Below are 9,949 nucleotides of genomic sequence, written 5' to 3'. Positions count from 1 at the left end.
CTTCTTCTTCTTCTTCTTCTTCTTCTTTTCTTCTTCTTCTTTTCTTCTTCTTCTTCTTCTTCTTCTTCTTCTTCTTCTTCTTCTTCTTCTTCTTCTTCTTCTTCTTCCTTTTTCAGATTAATTCATTATTTTTAGTTTTCAACATTCATTTCCAGAAGATTTTGATTTACAAATTTCATCCAATGTCTCCCCTCCCCTCACCCAAGATGGCATGCATTATGGTTAACCCTTTCCACAGTCTGCTCTTCCTTCTATCACTACCTTCCTTTGTCTCATTTTCCCTTATTTTCTTGTAGGACAAGATTGATTTACCCCGTTGCCTGTATATCTTATTTCCCAGTTGCATGCAAAAACAATTTTTACCATTTCTTTTTAAAACTTTGAATTTTAACTTCCCTCCCTTCTTCCCTCCTCACCCACCTTCATTGAGAAGTCAGCAAAACAATATTGGTTATACATATATTGTTATGCAAAACACTTCTAAAATACTTATGTTGTGAAAGACTAATTATAGTTTTTTCCATTCTATTCGCCCCCCCCCCCATTTATTCTGTTTTCTCCTTTGACTTTGTCCTTTAAAAAGTGTTTGATTCTTCCTGATTCCAAGCCCAGCACTCTATCCATTGTGCCACCTAGCTGCCCATTACTGATTAGAGAAATGCAGATCAAAACAACTCTTAGATAACACATCTCTCCTGTTAGGTTGGCTAAAGAAACAAAACAGGAAAATGATAAATGCTGGATAGGATATGGGAAAATGGGAACATTGTTACATTGCTGGTGGAGTTGTGAACTGATTGAGGCACACTTCATGCTAGCTTTTTATTCCCCCCCTTTTTTTCTCTCTTTTGTTTTTGTTTTTGGGTTGTTTTTTTTTGGTCCTGTTTCGTCTTTCTCATGATTCATTTCGTTGGTCATAAGTCTTCTCCATAACTTGACTAGTGTGTAAATTAATTCAATGCGATTACCCCCTTCACCACTCTACCCTTCCTTCTATCATCCCCCACCTTTATCCCTTTCCCCCTTACTTTCCTGTAGGGTAAGATACCCAATGGAACATGCATCTTAGTATCTTATTCCTACTATAAGCTTAACCTGATGAGGTAAGGTTCACTCATTCTCTTTGACCTTGTCCCTCTTCTATTCCATTATAACAGCCTTTTCTCGCCTCTTTTATGTGAGATAATTTACCCCATTCTATCTCTCCCTTTCTCTTTCTCCCAATATATTCCTCTCTCATCCCTTAATTTTATTTTTTAGATGTCATTCCTTCATATTCAACTCACCCTGTGCCCTCTGTCGATATATATGTATATTCTCTTCATCTACCCTGATACTGAAAAAGGTCTCATGAGCTACAAATATAATCTTTCCATATAGGAATGTAAATACTTCAACTTTAATAATTCTCTTGAGATTTATCTTTCCTGTTTGCCTTTTCATGCTTCTCTTGATTCTTGTATTTGAAAGATAAGTTTTCTATTCAGCACTAGTGTTTTCATCAAGAAAGCTTGTAAGTCCTCTATTTCATTGAATGGCCATTTCCCCCCTCCCCTGATTTTTGAGGCATTCTTTTCCTCATTGTCTTTTTGGACCTCTTTTGCCATTTGGGTTAGTATGATTTTAAGGTGTTATTTTGTTCAGCATTTTGGGGTGTTTCCTTTAGCAAGCTATTGAATCATTTTTCGAGATTTTCTTGCATCATTCTCCTTTTGTTTCCCATTTCTTCCTCTACTTCTCTTTCTTAATTCTCAAAATAATTTTTTAGCTCTTCCATGGCTAGTGACCAATGCATATTTTTCTCGGAAGCTTTGAACGTATGATCTTTGACTTTTTTGTCTTCTTCTGGTTGTATGTTTTGATCTTCTTTGTCTCCAAAGAAAGATTCTATAGTCTGAGTCTTTTTACAATGCCTGATCATTTTCTCAGCTAATTACTTGACTTTTGAGATCTTTTTCAAGGTAAGATTCTACTTCCAGAACAGAGTGCTTGCCCCAAGCTTCAGGGGTTTTGTGCATCTGTTTTCAGAGCTACCTCTAGACACCTGTAAATTTTCAGTTCTTCTGAGGTGGTTTGATCCAAGGAGAGTTGTTTACTCCTCTCCTGGCCTGTGATATGGTCTGTGAGTGACCTCAAGCACTCTTTTCTGCCCTGGAAATGCAAGGAGGATTCACTCTCCACCACTACCACAAGCTCTGCCAAACCAGCACTCCTCCTCGCCTTAGAATTGCCACCCAATGCTGCAACTCTGATCCAATCAGGATAAAGTAAGGGGATCCTGACTCAGTTCCAGCAAAGAGATCACTGTATTGCCACTCTGATCAGATGCTTGATTCCTCCACCATCTGCGGGCCTGGAGCTCCAGGAGCAGCTGCCCCTGCAAACCCATGCCTGGGGCTGATCCACACTCTTCTCTCACCCCGGTCTGACAGAATTTTCGCACTGACCTCTTATGACATCTTAGGTGTTGGTGGGTTGAGAATTCTGGAAACTGCCACAGATGCCAGCGATTCAGTGCTCTGAAGCCTGCTGTGCCTGGTCTGCTCTGGCTTGGTCTCTTCTGGCACAGCTTATACTGGGCTTCACTCTGCTCCCAGCAAGGTGTGACAGACCCTTCCCGTTGACCTTCCATATTGTGTTGTGCTGGAGACCTGTCTCAGTCCCTCATTTTGTGAGTCCTGTAGCTCTAGAATTTGTTTAGATTCATTTTTACTGTTATTTGGATGGATTTGGGGGAGAGCTCAAGCAAGTCCCTGCTTTTACTCTGCTGTCTTGGCTCCACCCCTTTCTTCTTCTTCTTCATGCTTGTACCTTTGCTCTCCCCAACATTTTTACATCCCTGAATGCCTTCTGAGCCTTAGTCTTCCTGATCCTGATCTTTAAGGAGCTGCTGGTCCCTTTTGTAGTATCAGTCCTTGATGATACTCACCTTCCAAGCATCCTTGGCATATGCATTCAACTACTAATGAATCCTCAAGCAGAGCTTGAAGCCATCTCTCACAGACCTCTATGGATTACTTGCCCCATTATAGCTTGGAGAACAATCACAGATTTCAGATTGAGACTGTGGCCATAGGCAGTTTTATTCTTTCTGGTCTTTCCCCTTGGATTCATATGGAACACATTTCTCTGTTCATACTGAGCCGCTTTCATGGCACATCCAAGGCTGTGAGGATCTCATCAGAATGCATGCCTTGCCCCATGTTGGAATTGCCAAAAGATCTTTAAAGTTTTAAGGATAATCTAATGTGTCATCAAGGGTCACCACATGGAGAGCCCTTAAAAAAGAATTGTACAGTCCTGGGTAAGATCTCAGCTAGTTACCATTCACTTATCACCCCCTCTGCCATTCACAGAAAGTCCTTTGCCTGCAAAATTTGTCTAAAGGTGCAAATCCATCAAAGCTTCTTGCTCTGTTGGAACAAAGGAGATTCTGAGAGTTTCAGAAGGAAGGAAAATAAATAAAGTTCTTTCACAGTGCTGTGCTAGAGGCAGCTCATTCCATCTGAACAGAACTGGTTGTTAAATGTAAAGTGTGTTCATTTACATCTTGGACAACTGACAAATACCACAAATCAGGCTTTGATTTTTTGTTTTCTTTCTAGACCTAAAAAAAGCAATGAAGAAAATGTTAATAGTCCAGATACAACTTAGAAGTGTGATAGTGATATATATATATATATATACACACATATGTATGTATATATATATGTACACATGTATATATGTCTTTTTCTGGGAATCCAACTCTTAAAGATTTACCAGATGACACCTGCATCCTGTCCCCGTGGGGTATTTTTCGGGGTACTTACGCAAGTGCTGTGTCTTCCTCAAAGGTATGACTGGCTTATGTTTTCCATTGTTACGGGGAGTTCCTTCATTGATGAAATCACAGAACCCTTGATGTATATAATGTTTGTAGTAACAACAATAATAATATTGATATGACACTTCTATATCACAGGCAGTGTGTTAAAAGCTTTATAAATATTATCTCATTTAATCCTCACAACAAACCCAAGTAAATAATTGTTATTATTATCTCTATTTTATACATGCAGAAATTGAGTCAAATGGTAGTAGAATAATAGCAGAAATAGCATCATGTCTCTACCTACCCCCTGTTTCCATTCTGACCTTCGTCAAGGCCTTTCCTATCTCTAGACCTCAATTCCCTTCACTGATTACTGAGAGTGTATTACTTGAAGATGTAGTCTCAAACCAAAACTCTTGTAATGCTGTGATTCTCCCCCACACCCATTTAAAAACCCCACAAAGTTTAAAGATCAGAAAATTTGAACACAGAGATCTGAAGGGATTTATAAAAGGCCATAAACTCAAGGAGCAGCAGCCACTACTGGGATCCTGCCTGAATTATGGACTCATCCAAACTGAGATGAACTTCTTTCTTTGTTTATGGGAGACATGGAGCCTGGTGACCACTCATGGACTCTTTGGAACTTGGCATGTCCTTCTGAGCTGGTTTCCATTTCTTTAAAACTTTTCTGTCTACCTAATCCAACACTGCTATTATTTAATTCCTGCTAATTGACTTCACACAGATGGAAGATGCATGGTGCAAGGACAAGAGAAAGTGATCTGGATTCTGGAGGGAGCTCACTTGGAATCAACCTTCTTATCATTATTGTCATTCCCATCAGGGAGACACATGCTCATGAACAGTTTTTAGCACTGTCATGGTGGGGCACCAGAAAGACTATATTTGGTTGGGTCTTCCTGGTGCCCCTATTTGGGGACAAAATGTCACTGGGTGCATTATACACCCAAACTTGTAGAGCATTATGGACAAGATGCGATTCTACTTCATTCCAATTTCTATGCTGAGGTTCAGTTTGTAGGTAATAATGAGAAGAGTTGGCTTTTAATCTCATGCACAGCCATAACTATAGCCCTTTATAATATAAAACACAATTTGAATGCACCACCTTCTTTGGCAATCATGTTTTTTGTGAGGCCAAGCAGTGTACTTAGTGAAGTGGCTTGATATCATAGGATGGGACCTTGACTTGGAGTTGGAGGATCTGGTTTCAAATCCAAGCTCTGCTGATTACTACTTATTTGACCTTGGTCCAGTCATTTGCCCTAATTAGGGCTTCAGTTTCTCCTCTGTAAAATGAAACCATTGGCATCCATGACTTCCAATTTCTCATCCAGCTCTAGATCTTTGATCTTATGACTCTCTTTAGCACGTTATGGTTTTCCAAGTTCTATACAGACATTGTTTTCTTTAATTCTCATGAGAATCCTGTGAGGTTCATAGTGCAAGCATTACTTACCTTATTTTTCAAAAGCAAAAATCCCAGCCCTGAGTAGTTCAGTCAATCAGAAAAATATGTACAGCCTGGTACAGAGCATCGCAGGATTTGAAAACAGATCCTCTTACTGCATAATAAAGCTCTTATCACAAACCCCTTCTATGATCATAACAATTTGTTGCTCTGTCATTTTTAAAAATTAAATGTGTGATTCCATTAGGGCATGAGTTGCTGTTGGTCGATGTCCTCTCTTAATGTACATTGGCACTTTTTCTGAAACATTCTGCTAGAGAGTTTTCTGGGGACACTGAGATGGTAAGTGACTTGTCCAAGTTTATTTAGCTAGTAAGTGAAACCAAGTTTTCCTGACCTCAGGGCCAGCACTTTTACTTACTCTGCCACATAGGAAGAAGGATAAGAAAAGAGCAAGTAGCTTAGATTAGCCTGCTGGGCATCCTGCCAATCATGGCCAATGCATCAAGTCCTTGCCCCTGAGTATTTTATGGCAGTTCTCTGACAAATAGTGGGACATGATAAGTATTTATCTGCGATAGAGAAGAATTTAAAAGTTTTGGGGTGTTTTTATATACGCTACACCCCACAAGTCATAGATGACATATATTGAATTGAAATGAAATGAGTGGATTACATAGTGCCATAACTATGAAGCCCACTACTCCATCTGAGCTAAACTTGGAGGGAAGTCTAACTTATAATTCAGTTAATTTTCTTTTCTTAATTTAGATGCTATGGTATTTGGAAAATATACGCTGAATACTGATATTGGTTTGTCTTCTATGGTCCCTTGCAGATAATGTCATCTCCATATTTATCTTTATTTATATTTTGAAGTTTTCTTTTTACTTTATCAGGTAACATGATTACAATTTCTGATATTATGAATTAAACAGATATGTAGAATGTTTTGTTCAAGCCTTTCATTTTTCTTTAGTTACTGTCTTTACTTTTTAGGTTTATTTCTTGTAAGCAATAGAGAGTAGGATTTTATTTTTTCAATCAATTTGTCACTTTCATTTTATCAGATTATTTGATTCATTGCATTTAAACATCTTGAGAGTTGGTTTTGTATTTCCTCCATTTTTCCTAACATTGTTTTTTTTCTGAATTAGGTTTTCTATTCCTTCTTATAGACAGCACTTTTGTCTCTCCTGTCATTTTTGCTTGATCTAGTTTAAGACAATTGTAGCCCCACAAACTTTCAGGTAGTTCAATAATTTTTAAATTATCTCTCCTGGATCTATTCTCCACATCAGTGGTTTTTCTAATGAGATATTTCATATTGTCTTCCATTTTTTCACTCCTTTGGTTCTGTTTTATAATATCTTGATTTCTCATCATGTCACTAGCTTCCACTTGCTCCCATCTAATTTTTAAAGTAGTATTTTCTTCAGTGGTCTTATGGACCTCTTTTTCCATTTGGCTAATTTTGCCTTTCAAGGCATTCTTCTCCTCATTGGCTTTTTGGAGCTTTTTGCCATTTGGTTTAGTCTATTTTTTAAGGTGTTATTTTCTTCATCATTTTTTGGGTCTCCTCTAGCAAGTCATTGACTTGTTTTTCACAATTTTCTTTCATCTCTCTCATTTCTATTCCCAATTTTTCCTCTACTTCTCTTACTTGCTTTTCCACATCCTTTTAGAGCTCTTCCATGGTCTGAGACCAATCCATATTTTTCTTGGAGGCTTTTGATATAGGCTCTTTGACTTTGTTGACTTCTTCTGGCTATGTGTGTTGATTTTCCTTGTCCACAAAATATATTCTAGAGTCTGAATCTGAGTCTGAGTCTGCGTCCTTTTTTGCTGCCTTGCCAAGTTCCCAGACAACTACTTGACCTTTAAGTTTTTTGTCAGGATATGACTGCTTGTAGAGTGGAGAGTGCTTTGTCCCAAGCTTTAGGAGCCACACTGATGTTTTTCAGAGCTACTTCTACTCCACTGTCACCACAAGTTCTGATACAGCAGTGCTCTTCCTCCCTCATGAACTGCCAACCAATATTGTGACCCAGATCCAAGCAGGGCAAGGCAAGCCCTGCACTCCTGCTCTGGTCTGCTGCTTGATTTCTCCCACTCTGTGTGCCAGGGACTCAGGAAGCAGATGACGCTGGAGCTCTGGAAGCACTGCCACACCACCTCTGCTACTCCCAGGACTGGGGCCGGACTGCTTTCTAACCTGATCTAGCAGTTTCCCCACTAACCTGCTCTGTGGTCTTTGGTGTTGCTGGGTTGAGAAGTCTGGTAACTGCCACAGCTCAATTATTCATGGTGCTAAGGCTTGCTACATGTCGACTCCCAGTGTGGTCTGTCCTGCTGTGGCCCATGCTGGGCTGCGCTCCGCTGCCAGCACCATGTTATAGACCCCTCCCAGTGACCATCCAGGCTGTCTTGGGCTGGAGACCTGCTTCCCTCTGCTATTTCATGGGTTACACAGCTCTAGAATTTCTTCAGAGCCATTTTAAACAGGTTTTTGGAGGGATTTGGGAGAGAGCTTGTTCAAGTCCCTGCTTTCCAGCCACCATCTTGGCCTCTAGCTGAAGCATACTTTTTAAAACTTTATTTGGCTTGAGTTTATTTTGTCTGTATTTTCTTTCCCAACATGACTAATATGGAAAGGTGTTTTTCATGACTACATGTGCATAACTTATATTGAATTCCTTGCCTTCTCAGAGAGGTGAATGAGGAAGGAGGAAGAAGAGAATTTGGAATTTAGTTTTAAAAAGAAATGTTAAAAGTAATTGCAGAAAAATAAAATACTATAATAATAATTTTAATAATGAAAAATAAGATGGACTTATAGAAAAAAGATTGGTTTTAGTTTTAGACTTTTCCCAAACAGAAGTTCAAAGTGAGCCAGGTATTTGGCAGGGAAAACTTTGAACCACAGAAACATAAGGTAAATAAATTAATGAGAAAACATAAAACAATATAATCAATACTCCTGCTTATATGTCAATTCAACACTACTTTTAAAAAAAAATCTCCCATTGGTTTAGGGCCACTGAAATAGGGCAAAAATAGAGACAAAAGGAACAAAGTGGCAATGTATCTAGGAAAGGGGGATAGGGAGTCGATATCAACCTGGAACAATGTTTCTAGTGAACATTTCAATGATCTGTATTTAATTCGTTGCTGTTTAGTATTTTTATCAGTGTATTAAATCACTTAACCAAGAAATATATAAGAAATATATGTTATGTGCTAGGCAGAATGCTAGGAAGTGGGGATATAAAGGCACAGGATATAAATGATACAATTTCTCCATTCTAGGAGTGTACATTCTACTGAATGAATACAACACATTTAAAGATAAGTTGTCATGGGATCTGCACAAGATAAATACACAGAGATTTTTGACTGTGACACTAACAACAGGAGGAATAAGAGAAGGCTACTTGAAGGAAATAGCAGCTAAATGTGGAAGGATATTAAGACTGCTAAGAGTTGAGGAGAGCAAGCAAGAGTATTCCAGGAATGGGGGGGGTCAGACTGTATGAAGGCAAAGAGGCAAAAAGACAGGATATTATGTGCAAAGAACAAGAGGGAGGCCAGTTTGGCTGGAACCTAGAAGGTGGGATAGGGAAAATACATAACCAGGCTAGGAAGAGAGGCTGGCACCAGATTGTGGAGGGTGTTAAAAGCCAAACAGATGAATTTGTGTTTTGTCTTAGGAGTCCTGAAGCTTTCTGATCATGGTAATGATCCAGTGAGTCTTGCACTTTATATGTGTTAACTTTGCAGATTTCTGAAGAAGGGATTGACAGGCTAGATGTTTGGAGAGCTGTTAGGAGAGAATTGTTAATGTCTGCATAAAAGATGATGTTGAACTGAACTTGGGTGTTTGTGGTGTGAATGGAGAAAAAAGGGTTAAGGCTTACAACTAGGATAGGATTGGGCAGAGGAGAAAAAGACACTTACATTCTACTTTTCCCTGCTATAGCGCTCCTCTACCACCAACAGGAGTTAGTTGGGAAGTTCAGATCCAATGGGAAAGAGGATTGCCTTGTTCAGCCCTCCCAAAGTGAATGGTCCTTCTAGAGGAAGTTTTATACATTGGGTTAGACTGCTAAGAAATGGAAAAAAATCTGCATTTATCAAGCATCTGCTATGTTCCAGGCCCTGTGCTAAGTACCTTACAAATATTATCTCATTTGGTTTTTACAATGACCATAAGAGGTAGCTGCTATCATTGTCTCTATTTTACTGTTAAAAAATAGAGGTAGACGTACCAAGTGACTTGTCTACTGCTACAAAGTGTCTGATTCTAGATTTGAACACAAGTATTTCTGACTTCAGGCTCTGTACTCTATCCATACCAGCACCTAGCTTCTTCCTTCAGTCTGAGTGGAAGTATGGAGGACTGGGAGATAGTTAAAGATTAACTGGAATGTTTGACTGACATCCTGATGGCAACTATGAGTAAATTTTCATTGTTAGGGGAGAATATGGGATACTATAAGTGCTTTATTTGTTCTCTGAATTGGTTTGTGGGTTTTTGAAAGGCTTTTGTATCTTTTTCATTTTTTGGTGGAGCAAAATGAAGACTGTTCTCTTCCTGAAATTAATTAATTTTGTGAGCTTTTATGGAAGGTAGTTATAGCTTGCATTTATATATTTTTGAAGGGTTTTCATCTCTTCAGTCATTTCATTTGAGTCTGATC

This window comes from Trichosurus vulpecula, chromosome 8 (genome assembly GCF_011100635.1).
Source record: "Trichosurus vulpecula isolate mTriVul1 chromosome 8, mTriVul1.pri, whole genome shotgun sequence".
Taxonomy (NCBI): domain Eukaryota; kingdom Metazoa; phylum Chordata; class Mammalia; order Diprotodontia; family Phalangeridae; genus Trichosurus; species Trichosurus vulpecula.
The sequence above is the reverse complement of the archived record's forward strand: the minus strand, read 5'-3'. Positions refer to the sequence as shown.